Here is a 12123-nt window from a genome sequence, read left to right as displayed (position 1 = left end):
ATAATTTTTATAAGTTTATTTTGGATTTTTAAACAGTTCTGTATGTTAGTTTGATTTTTGGGCTTGGTTCTGTAATTATTTATATTATTTGGATTTTATTTGAGAAATTGAGGAAAAATAAATTATAAATGTTAAAAATTATTTTTCTGGTCTTATATGAGAATTTGCTGATTATTTAGGGTTTTGGAAAAGTTATTTATTAAATTTTGTTGTCATATGATAATTTTTATAAAATTAGTGAGTCTTTAATGTAATTATGATACTAAAGGGTATTTTGGTAATTTTCACATAAAAAGTAGTTATATGAATTCATGCGATATGTTAGAAACATCATTGTTTGTGTATGTGACATGATGTTTTGAACCTTTTGTGGAAAATGGTTTTAATTTACGTGTCATGTATGTTAAAATGGCATAGTAAAATTATTTTGATAATTAAGGTTTCGAAATAAAACAATAACGCCTATTTTATTTTTCCTAAATTTTCGCTGTGTAATTGGACGTCTAGGAGCTAGCGGTCATCGAGGTGATGCAGTGAGTGGTTCGAGACACGTCAGCGAAAAACGCACTGTTTAAGGTAAGAAGAGTGAACATCTGCGCACAGGGTGTACGTTATGCGTGCGACCTTGTTTTCTTATTTGTTTAATTATGTAATTATTTTGTGACTTGAATTGTTGCATTAGGTTGACTAGCAAGAGGATAGTGCTAGAGATTTTAGTTAGTAGACATGCTAAGAGGATAGAGTAGGCGTGCTACTAGATTTTAGCTGCTTGTGTGAGTATAGCACTTGTAGGAATTATCTTGGGTGTGTATAACTCAGGATAATAGGATGCCACCACGGAACTGCCGAGTGTGAGTACAGCGCAGGCAGGGCAACGATGTCTCGAGGGAACGGCCGAGTGTGAGTACAGCGCAGGCTAGACTAGTAGCCACCGTGGGAATGCCAAGTGTGAGTACAGCGCAGGCAAGGCAGATTACATTTCATGTCCGATCAACATGACTTGTTAGTATTTATGTGTGTGAGTGTAACACACATTATGTTAGTGTGATATAGTGTTTATATATCGCACGATGATTATTATGCTTATGATGTTTAGTTGAAAGTTTATGTTTTCTGGTTTGGGGAGTTATGTCCTACATAGCTCTTCTTACTGGGCGTTAGCTCACGGGTACTCTGTGTGCAGGTAAAGGCAAAGCAAAGCAGTGAGTAGTGCGGGCTTGAGGCATAGACGGAACATGTTAGAGGCTGGGCTCCAGTTATTTTATGTTTTTAGAAATAAATGTTATGTTTTTAAATTTCAGACTTGATTGGTTATTTTCTTTATGTTTTTGTTATTAAACTTAGCGTCCAACATTTTTATTTTTAAATAATGAGATCTCATTGTCTGTTTAAATTTTAAATAAATATTTTCTCTTAGTGTCTTAAAGTATTTATTGTTTATTATTTTTAAATGGACTCCCTAAGTAACGTTTCGGGAAATCGGGGCATTACAGTCTAGGTGTGAGAGGTTGAATTGTGTTTGGAGCCAACGAGGAAATTGAGGACCTAACTTACAAGAAGACAGCCTTATGGATTCCAGTTGAAATGGGGGAACCCAATTGGATTGAAATTTCATTGTGAAAGAGTTATACGATAAGTCTAGCTCTTTCAAATTTGGACAACGTAAGTTAACTTCAGATATGACCCCTGTGAGAGAATTCGAAGAGACATCTAACCTCTCAAGAAAATAAAGCTCACCAATACTATCAATTGAAGTACCATTGAACTTATTATTATTTGCACTGAAGGCTATCAAGTTGGGCATTGAAGAAAGATCAGGCAATAGACCAGTGAGGTTGTTGTAGTCTAAATACAACTCACGAAGATTTTGAAATCTACTAAAACCATTGGGAAAAGGACCTTCAACCAAATTATAACTAAGGTCTAAAAACGTCAAAGATGGGAAAGTTTTCTTATCATTAAGAAGTAATAATAATCCTCGAAGTTGGTTAGAACTCAAATGCAAAATCTCCAAGGAATTCTTAGTTGAAGATGATAGGATCTCGAAAATATCATGTACGGTTCCACCAAGATTGTTACAAGAAATGTCTAAGACTTTTAGGTTGGTAAGATTCCCCAAGAATTTCGGTAACCCACTTCCAACCTTATTACTTACTACTTAGTTGGGATAGTATGAGAAGACACAAAAAAACTTATTACCTACTTGTTATTGCCAAGCTAGCTTTCCTCTTAATACAGAACTTTTAAGAGGGTAATCATCTCGTAAAGCCAGCCTCCAAAAATTCGCATGAACTGAAAATAAGCAAATCTCCAGGGCAAAATCAATCTTAATGACATGATTGGTTCGGTTATCACAAGTAATACCTGTCCAATTACAACAGTTTTGGTTTGTGCTATTATTGATTGTCCAAGAGGAGAGAATGTTACCTGGATCTACAACTCTCTTAAAGCTGAGGAGAGCTTCTCTTTCTTTCTCTATGCACTGAGCGTGATCATTCACACTTGCACTTTCCTTGTTTCACACTTGCTACTTTCCTCGTTAGCCACTACATGATTAGCCGTACAAGCCAGCAAGAATAGAAGCACTGCAGCTATCATCATATTCATGAACATAATGTTTTCAAGGTGAATGTACATATTTAGGTATATTATAGCTTTTGAAATTGAACGAGTCAATAGACTTGCTTAATATCAGTTATGCTATGATGAACTCTAATATTTTTATGACTCAGAGAAAATGAGTGTCAAACAGCTCATGAGGTGATTTGCTTTGTTTTTATGAACTCTAATATTTTTATGACTTGGGAAAAATGAGTATCAAACAGCTCACAATGTGATTTGCTCTATTTTTTTTTTAATCATAATTGAGCGTTCTATTTCTTATCAAATAATATCGATCAATGACAAAATCCATATTTCTCCATTAAAATTGATGAGAGAAGCTAGCAAGGTGAATTCATGGTCTGGTAAAACTTGTGTGGCTTACATCTTGTACTTGTATGGAGAAAAATGAAGACGCCTTAAGTGAACATTAATTGCAATTCCTATTTCAGAGATATACCTATGTTTAAAATTAATTTAAGATGCATTTTTCAACTTTCGAATTTTGTTAGACTTATATTATCTTTATGTCAAAATAATTATAAGTATATCATTTTTAAGTAACTATTTTATTTTATTCTTGAAATTTTAGACTTGGTAACTAGTCTCTAAATTTTATAAAATTTTAAGCCTATTTAATTATTTTCTTTAAATTAAGTCTTTCTAATAGTTTCAAATTTAGTTTATCATACAACACAATAGTAAAAAAAGTAATTGGAAAAATTATATAGTATAAAAATAAGTTATTACATTTTGCCAAACGGTTCCAAATCACTCCCAATTGATTTTTTAACCCCAAAACACATTATTGGAGTTAAAATCATATCTCTAACAACCATTTCATATATGACTTAAGAAATTCATCTCAATATTGAGTAACAACAAATCTACACAATAATGAGCAATATTTGGAAGTTACAAATTTGTGACTGAATTCATAACACCAAATATGTTACATATTTGGATATTCATATATATATATATATATATTTATATATATATCTAAATATTATAACTCTCTATTATATGTTACAATATATGACACTCTTTGCCACATTAATTTAATCTAAAACATTATATTATAAAATTACATTATAATATAACAGGTATGACCCTTCCCAATTAGGTCACAGTACCCCTGATGCAGTGTCCTTAGTGTTTAGGAACACCCTCCTGAAAACTATGTCTCCAACTTGGAATTTTCGATCTTTCACCTTAGAGTTGAAGTGTCGGGCCACTTTTCGTTGATGTGTTGCTACTCTGAGACTTTCCTTTTCTTGTCATTCTTCGATTAAATCGAGCGACTCTTCTATTGATTGATGGTTCCTCCCTTGACCATATGTCTCTCGTCTATGCGATGAAGGAGTGAGTTCAACTTGCAACATGACTTCATAACCAAACGCCAAAGAGAATGGTTTAGGGCTTGTTGATGTTCGAGCCGTTGTTCGATGTAACCATAGGACCTCTGGAAGTATTTCTGGCCAGGCTCCTTTGGCTTGTTCAAGGGGTTTCTTTAGAGTTTCTTTGATAGTCTTGTTCACTGCTTCTACTTGACCATTGGCTTGGGGGTGTGCTACAAAGGAAAAGCTCTTTGTGATTCCATGCCTCGTGCAAAAGTTGGTGAACATATCACTGTCGAATTGAGTCATATTGTCCAAGACTATCTTCTTCGGTAGACCGAATTGACATATAATATTCTTCACCACAAAGTCTAATACTTTCTTCGAGGTGATGGTGGCGAGCGATTCTGCTTCAGTCCATTTGGTGAAGTAGTCTACGGCTACAACAACCAATTGGACTCCACCCCTTCCTGTGGGTAGCTTCTCGATTAGGTCGATTCCCCATACATCGAAGGGCCAAGGACTTTGCATTTGTGTTAACTCATTAGGTGCCGCCCGGGGTATCTTGGAGAACATCTGACATTTGTGGCATCTTATGACATACTACATCAAATCTTCATTCATCGTTGGCCAGAAGTATCCTTGCCTTAAGATTTTCTTTGATAGGCTCAGCCCCCAGCGTGATTTCTACAAAACCCCTCGTGTACCTCGATCATTAACAGTTTTGACTGGTCGGGTGTAACACACCTTAGCAGTGGTCACTACTACAAAATACACTTTACAGGACACTTTTTTAGGACACGCACCTAAATGCAAGTCCTTAAAAATATTTATGGAGTTTTTAGGACACTCATTGAGAGTCCTGAAAAAACACAATTTAGGACTCGCAATAAGTGTCCTAAAAGAATATGCGAGTCCTAAAAAAATCTGGCTTATAAAAATAAGTGTTTTACTTAATAATTTTAAGGACTTGTTTTGGGAGTCCTTAATACTCTTTTAGGACTCGTAATGAGTGTCATAAAAAAATCTGGGCTAAAAAATAAGTGTTTTACTTAATAATTTTAAGGACTTGCTTTGGGAGTCCTTAAAAGTTTGAGTTTTTTTTTTTAAAGAAACACCTCCTGGACTTTTTAGGACTTGCGTTGCGAGTCCTAAAAACTGATGCGTGTCCTAAAATGTTTATTTTGTTTTTTTAATATACACCTCTTAGATTTTCTTTTATTTCTAAATTTTTAATATTATATTAACTTTTTATTTATAATAATTTATATATTAAAATTTAAATTAATTATGATATAATGAATAATTTGCTTAATTTTTATTTATTTAACATATTTATGATAAAATTAATTAAAAAGAGTTATTTTATTAATTGGTTAAATATTGTAAAATAATTTTAAAATTTCACTAATGGTGTTTTTATTTTTTAAAATCCATGTTGAAAATATTAAAAAAAAAAAGCAATAGTTCACATTAAATCAAATTTTATTTAATTAAATAAGAAAAGGGAGATGAAAAAACTAAATCCCTAAATTAATCTCAAAAATCCCCTTCTCTCTCCTCTTTCTTCTTCCCAGTCGATACCCCTCTTTCTTTTCCTCTCTCGCATTTCAGTCGACCAGACCAGATGAGCCATCTCCGGCCACCACCCAATGACACGCACCCCACCACGAGCTTCCTTGGCCCCCGAAACCCCCAACTCGTGATGCTCGCCTCCCCACTCGCCGGCCTCCGTCGCGATTGGATCCCCGAAGTTCCGTCGCCGCTGTGAGTTTGGAGGATTGTTCTGGCCTCCACCGTGGACGATGAAGGCTCCTGTTGGCGACGAAGATGGGGAAGGCGATGGCGAAGGCTCTTGAGCTGGTGAAGTTCTCAGGCGTGGGTGGTGCTGCCATTCTCTTCAAGGTAAATTTGTATTAATTGACACTTATGTTAATACCATCTCCTATTAATATTAAGCTTCATATGATTTGGGCATTTGTTTATCTTTTCATTTCTTTTTGTTTTGGTTTTGTCAGTGTATTCTTATTCTGAAAAAAAAATTCCTAATTTTTGATGTTTTGTCAGTTGTCCAGACCACTTGTATTCAACTCTTTGGATGTGTTTATTGACAACCATCCAATCTGCAATATATACATTTGTGACAGAGCCTGATCTACAAGTATGGAATCTTCATTCCTATTTAGAACTTGGAAGTTGTTTGTATACAGTACGTACACTAACTTATACTTGCTCTCTCTTCTTAATTACCTTTTCATTATTCTTATGCTAATTTAAAGTTTTCTTCTTCTAAATATGGCTTGATTTGAACTGCACATTTAACTGTACAGGGAATTGGTACTGCGGTATCTTTTTTTGTTCAAGCATGGTGCATACAACTAAGAGGTCCTGTCTTTGTTGCAATGTTCAGCCCTCTATGCACTGTTATAACAGCCATTATAGCCTCTTTGTTTCTACATGAGAAGTTATATGCTGGAAGGTACTTTACAATATTACATTGATATATAGTTTCTCTCTGCTTTTTACATAGAATATATTATAGTATATAATAATCTTTATTTTACTATATGATGAAAACTTGTCTTTTTCTTTAATTATCAGCTTGGTCGGTGCTTTAGCTGTGATTATTGGGCTATATATTGTGCTTTGGGGAAAGGCAAAAGACCTTGAGGAGATTAAACAGGAGACTAAAGATATTCCAAAGCTGGAGGGTGATCAAACGAAATCTATACAGGTCTTGATTTTGCTGTCTGAATTTACATCACTATTTTAATTTACATCACTATTTTCGTTGTCCCTATCGTAAAGCTTGGTTTTGCTGTCTGAATTTACATCACTATTTTAATTTTATGATAATATGTCATCAAACTTTTTAATATTGATTTATTTTATTTTTAAATTTTGAGTTTATACAAACATCTCTTTTTATACCTAGTCAGGATTTCAAAAAGAAAATGATACCCTCATTTCAATTGTTTAAATTGTTTCTTCTTAATTTTTTCTTTCTTTCTACTCTCGCTCACATCCCTTCAAAAAGACTTGTAACAAAAATTTAGATAAAATTGGAGTTTATTGTTAATTAAAATTGACTTGATAGTATTATATGGCTCTGTTTGTGATTATCAAACATGGAAAGTCCAAATCTAATATTAAAACAAATTAGAAAGATTCAAAATATTATTTTTTAAATGTAGACGCAATAAATCCCATAATATTATATACATTCATTCACATCCAAGTAAAGAAATGAAAATGATGATAATAATTGGTTCACCTAGCTAGTCTCGATGAAAATGTCATCAATTATGAGCTATATTCCACTACATTAAGTTCTAACAGTATTGAAGAAGTATTATGCTCATCTTCAAGGTTACCAGTTCAAACCTTTTTTCTTCTCTTCATAGGTACTCGTATGTGCAATCAAGAAAGTGATTTCATGAGCTTCCCAAAACGTAAAAACCATAAAAAGATATAAATTCATTTACTAGTTGTATAGATAGTTTCTCTTAGTAAATATTTCTTAAAGAAATGATGTTATTAGAATAAATATTCTCACAAAAGTGTTATTATTGTAGTAGTGTATAGTGAATGAGTTTTATTTGAGAATATATGTTAGAAATCTTATTATTTGCTTGATATTGCAAAGAACAAAATGTATACAATTTCATGGGTAGATATGATTTTTATAATATGATTTAGTGGCCTATTTAGCAAGCTTTCTAGCATGTGGATTTTCATGGACTGCTGCATCACATTTTTTCCTTTGTTATTTCCTATAATCTTAACATTTGACTGTCTAATTAACAATTAAGTTGATTATAGAATTTTAAATAACATGACTTAGGGTAATAACATGATATGGAACATACATCTAACTTTTTTATTTTTTATAATGTTTATAATAATGTTTAGGTTAATATTTTGACTGGTTTTGAAGCATTGGATTGGTAGCTAATTGCAAGAGGTATGTTGTATTTAATTTTTTTTAATTTTCAATATTTTACAATCTTGAATGATAATTGTATTACTTTAGTGGAGTTTGAATATGTTAGATATTCATCCGTAGTGAAGTAGGTTCTGAGAATTCTGTGTGCTGCGGTGATAACAGAAGATTGAGAACTTGCATGTCTTAGTGAAGTAGGTTCTGAGAATTTTGTGTGTTGCAGTGATATATGGATGAAAATCTGTGTGTTGTTTGATTTGATTGACATGTTGGTGTTGAATGTGACAGATGGCTAGGCTAGTAAATTAGGGGATATGTTGTCCGATTTTTTATAGATGGTGACATGTTGGCTTTTCTCTTTTTCTTCTATTTTTAGTGCAAGATGTGTATTTTACTATGTTTTAATTTTCATGTAATATGCTTTTTTTGTAACCTATTTTTTTGTTAAATTTTCATGTAGTATATTTATGTTAATTGATGTTGTGCTTTGCTTAGATTATGTTGTGTGATTATATCATTATAGCAATTTATGTTATTCTACAATTTTCTTGCATAGCACATGTTTGATGAAAGTCCCAAGTTTTATCCTATAACCTTAATATTAGGCTCCAAAATCTAAAGGTTTGAGACACCTTTGAGCATATTTGGGCCAAGCCGGATATTTTTGCGCCTAACAGTATCTACTTCCAGTCTTCCACTTATACAAAGTCTTAAGCTCTTCTTTTTTATCCATTGTTTCCTCATGCAAGCCCAAGGCCTTTCTTTGTCTCTTTTGTATACACCAAGTTTTTATTTAAATTGTTTTTAGCAAATTTATGATCATGAGTATCATCTAGAATGTGTTCAAGAGAGTCTATGAGTTTTAGTTAGCCTCTCGTGGTTGCTTAATTAACTTTGTTACAACAGCCATGTGATGGGTTGTTATTTCCGTTTTGGTTTCTTGAGCTTTATATGGTCTCTTGTACACTAATGAGAACTAACTTTTTCTATCTTTTCTTTGCTTTTCTCTTGTGCACTAATGAGTTTTATACGTACATATATATATATATTAATTTAAAAATTAATTCTTTTGTAGAAAATATTATATATAAATATATAATTGACCTCAATGTATCAGGTCTTCTTCAATTTGTGTTTCGTGCTAATTACAATATAGAACTAGAAGCAAGTTTTTTATTCATGCAAGTAAATTATCTTTTCTCCAATCTACATGATTTGGTGTTCTTCAATATGTATGGGCTTTCAATTATTTAATTGCTTATGCAATATTTTTTTATTATGACTGGGAAAACTTTATCATGAAATAATTTATTATGTAGTATCAAAAGAAACTCGTTTCTTTAGTTTTGTTTTGTACTATTGGATCTAATTGTTTGGTTTCAAAATCAACATCCTGATTGCGTTAACTGTCATGCCTGAAATGTATCATAACAAAAGGGTAATGTCATAAATAACTGTCATCCTGATTGCTTTAACTGTCATGTCTTCATCGATACGTCAAAACTATCATTATCATCTTCTGGAAAAAAAAATCATTTGTACGCGTTTTTCAAGGAGCAATTGAAATTAATTTAATTAATATATAATTGGGTATTAGTGGGATTACAAGTCTTTGGACAAGCACTTTTTGTTTAAATTTATTTATGGATTTATATATTATTACTTTTATTTTGTGAATAAGACTTTATTTATGGATTTATGGATGCGGGTATTAACACCACACAACAACACGGTAGTACTGTGGAAAGGACATTTTATTTTTTTATTGCCCGAGTCTCTGGTAATGCAGGTGAAGCATATACGTTTGTACAACTCATTTTTTGTCTTTGTTTTTTAATCATAATTTTTTTTATAATTACTTGTTACCAATGAAAAATATTATAATATAGTACATGCTACGACAAACTCTAATATTTTTATGACTCAAAGAAAATAAGTGTCAAACAGCTCATGAAGTGATTTGCTTTGTTTTTATGAACTCTAATATTTTTATGGCTTGGGAAAAATGAGTGTCAAACAGCTCACAATGTGATTTGCTATATATTTTTTTTTAATCATAATTGAGCGTTCTATTTCTTATCAAATAATATCGATCAATGACAAAATCCATATTTCTCCACTAAAATTGATGAGAGAAACTAGCAAGGTGAATTCATGGTCCGGTAAAACTTGTGTGGTTTACATCTTGTACTTGTATGGAGAAAAATGAAGACACTTAAGTGAGCATTAATTGCAATTCTTATTTCAGAGATATACTTATGTTTAAAATTAATTTAAGATGCATTTTTCAACATTCGAATTTTGTTAGACTTATATTTTCTTTATGTAAAATAATTATAAGTATATCATTTTTAAGTAACTATTTTATTTTATTCTTGAAATTTTAGACTTGGTAACTAGTCTCTAAATTTTATAAAATTTTAAGCCTATTTAATTATTTTCTTTAAATTAAGCCTTTCTAATAGTTTCAAATTTAGTTTATCATACAACACAATAGTAAAAGAAGTAATTGGAAAAATTATATAGTATAAAAATAAGTTATTACATTTTTATTACGTTTTATAAATTTCAGCACACCAAATTGTGTTGTTTTTCCAAACGGTTCTTAATCATTCCCAATTGATTTTTTAATCCCAAAACACATTATTGGGGTTAAAATCATATCTCTAACAACCATTTCATATATGATTTTAAGAAATTCATCTCAATATTGAGTAACAACAAATCTACACAATAATGAATAATATTTGGAAGTTACAAATTTGTGACTGAATTCGTAACACCAAATATGTTACATATTTGGATGTTCATATATATATATATATATATTTATATATATCTAAATGTTATAACTCTCTATTATATGTTACAATATGTGACACTCTTTGCCACATTAATTTAACCTAAAACATTATATTATAAAATATTATAATATTACATTATATTATAAATAATATAACAGGTATGACCCTTCCCAATTAGGTCCCAGTACCCCTAATGCAGTGTCCTTAGTGTTTAGGAACACCCTCCTGAAAACTATGTCTCCAACTTGGAATTTTCGATCTTTCACCCTAGAGTTGAAGTGTCGGGCCACTTTTCGTTGGTGTGCTGCTACTCTGAGACTTGCCTTTTCTTGTCATTCTTCGATTAAATCGAGCGACTCTTTTATTGATTGATGGTTCCTCCCTTGACCATATGTCTCTCGTCTGTGCGATGAAGGAGTGAGTTCAACTTGCAAAATGGCTTCATAACCAAACGCCAAAGAGAATGGTGTAGGGCTTGTTGATGTTCGAGCTGTTGTTCGATGTAACCATAGGACCTCTGGAAGTATTTCTGGCCAGGCTCCTTTGGCTTGTTCAAGGGGTTTCTTTAGAGTTTCTTTGATAGTCTTGTTCACTGCTTCTACTTGACCATTGGCTTGGGGGTGTGCTACAAAGGAAAAACTCTTTGTGATTCCATGCCTCGTGCAAAAGTTGGTGAACATATCACTGTCGAATTGAGTCATATTGTCCAAGACTATCTTCTTCGGTAGACCGAATTGACATATAATATTCTTCACCACAAAGTCTAAGACTTTCTTCGAGGTGATGGTAGTGAGCGATTCTGCTTCAGTCCATTTGGTGAAGTATTCTACGGCTACAATAACCAATTGAACTCCACCCCTTCCCGTGGGTAGCTTCCCGATTAGGTCGATTCCCTATACATCGAAGGGCCAAGGACTTTGCATTTGTGTTAACTCATTAGGTGCCGCCTGGGGTATCTTGAACAACATCTGACATTTGTGGCATCTTATGACATACTACATCAAATCTTCATTCATCGTTGGCCAGAAGTATCCTTGCCTTAAGATTTTCTTTTATAGGCTCGGCCCCCCAGCGTGATATCCACAAAACCCCTCGTGTACCTCGATCATTAACAGTTTTGACTGGTCGGGTGTAACACACCTTAGCAGTGGTAGGGAGTACCCTCGTCGGTACAGGACCCCTTGAACTATCATATATCGTGCAACTTGTCTCACCAGCTTCCTTGCTTTGTTCCGATCATTTGGTACTACTCCTTGGTTGAGATAGTTGATAATGGGTGTCATCCACATGTCCCCTAACTCAAGAGGTTGTGCCTCCTACTCGGTTATGCTTCTTTCCGCCAAGTATTTGAAGGGAATGACATTCAGGGTGTTATCGTCTTTGGCACTGGCAAGTTTGGCTAAGGCACCAACATTGGCATTCTTCTCCCTCAGGA

General features: G+C 32.9%; 1 protein-coding gene and 1 long non-coding RNA gene across 2 annotated transcripts in view; both read left to right on the top strand.

Annotated features, from left to right (window-relative positions):
* LOC133781573 (receptor-like protein EIX2) overlaps window positions 1-12123 on the top strand; it is a 56093-nt gene that overhangs the window by 32065 nt on the left and 11905 nt on the right. The window lies entirely within an intron of this gene.
* LOC133783755 (uncharacterized) lies at window positions 5804-6671 on the top strand. Its single transcript, XR_009870943.1, has 3 exons — window positions 5804-5846; window positions 6272-6420; window positions 6543-6671. It is a non-coding gene; the product is annotated as an uncharacterized LOC133783755 (long non-coding RNA).

Source organism: Humulus lupulus, chromosome 6, assembly GCF_963169125.1.
Source record: "Humulus lupulus chromosome 6, drHumLupu1.1, whole genome shotgun sequence".
NCBI lineage: Eukaryota > Viridiplantae > Streptophyta > Magnoliopsida > Rosales > Cannabaceae > Humulus > Humulus lupulus.
Note: the sequence above shows the minus strand (reverse complement) of the source record. Positions and strands in the feature narration are given on the sequence as shown.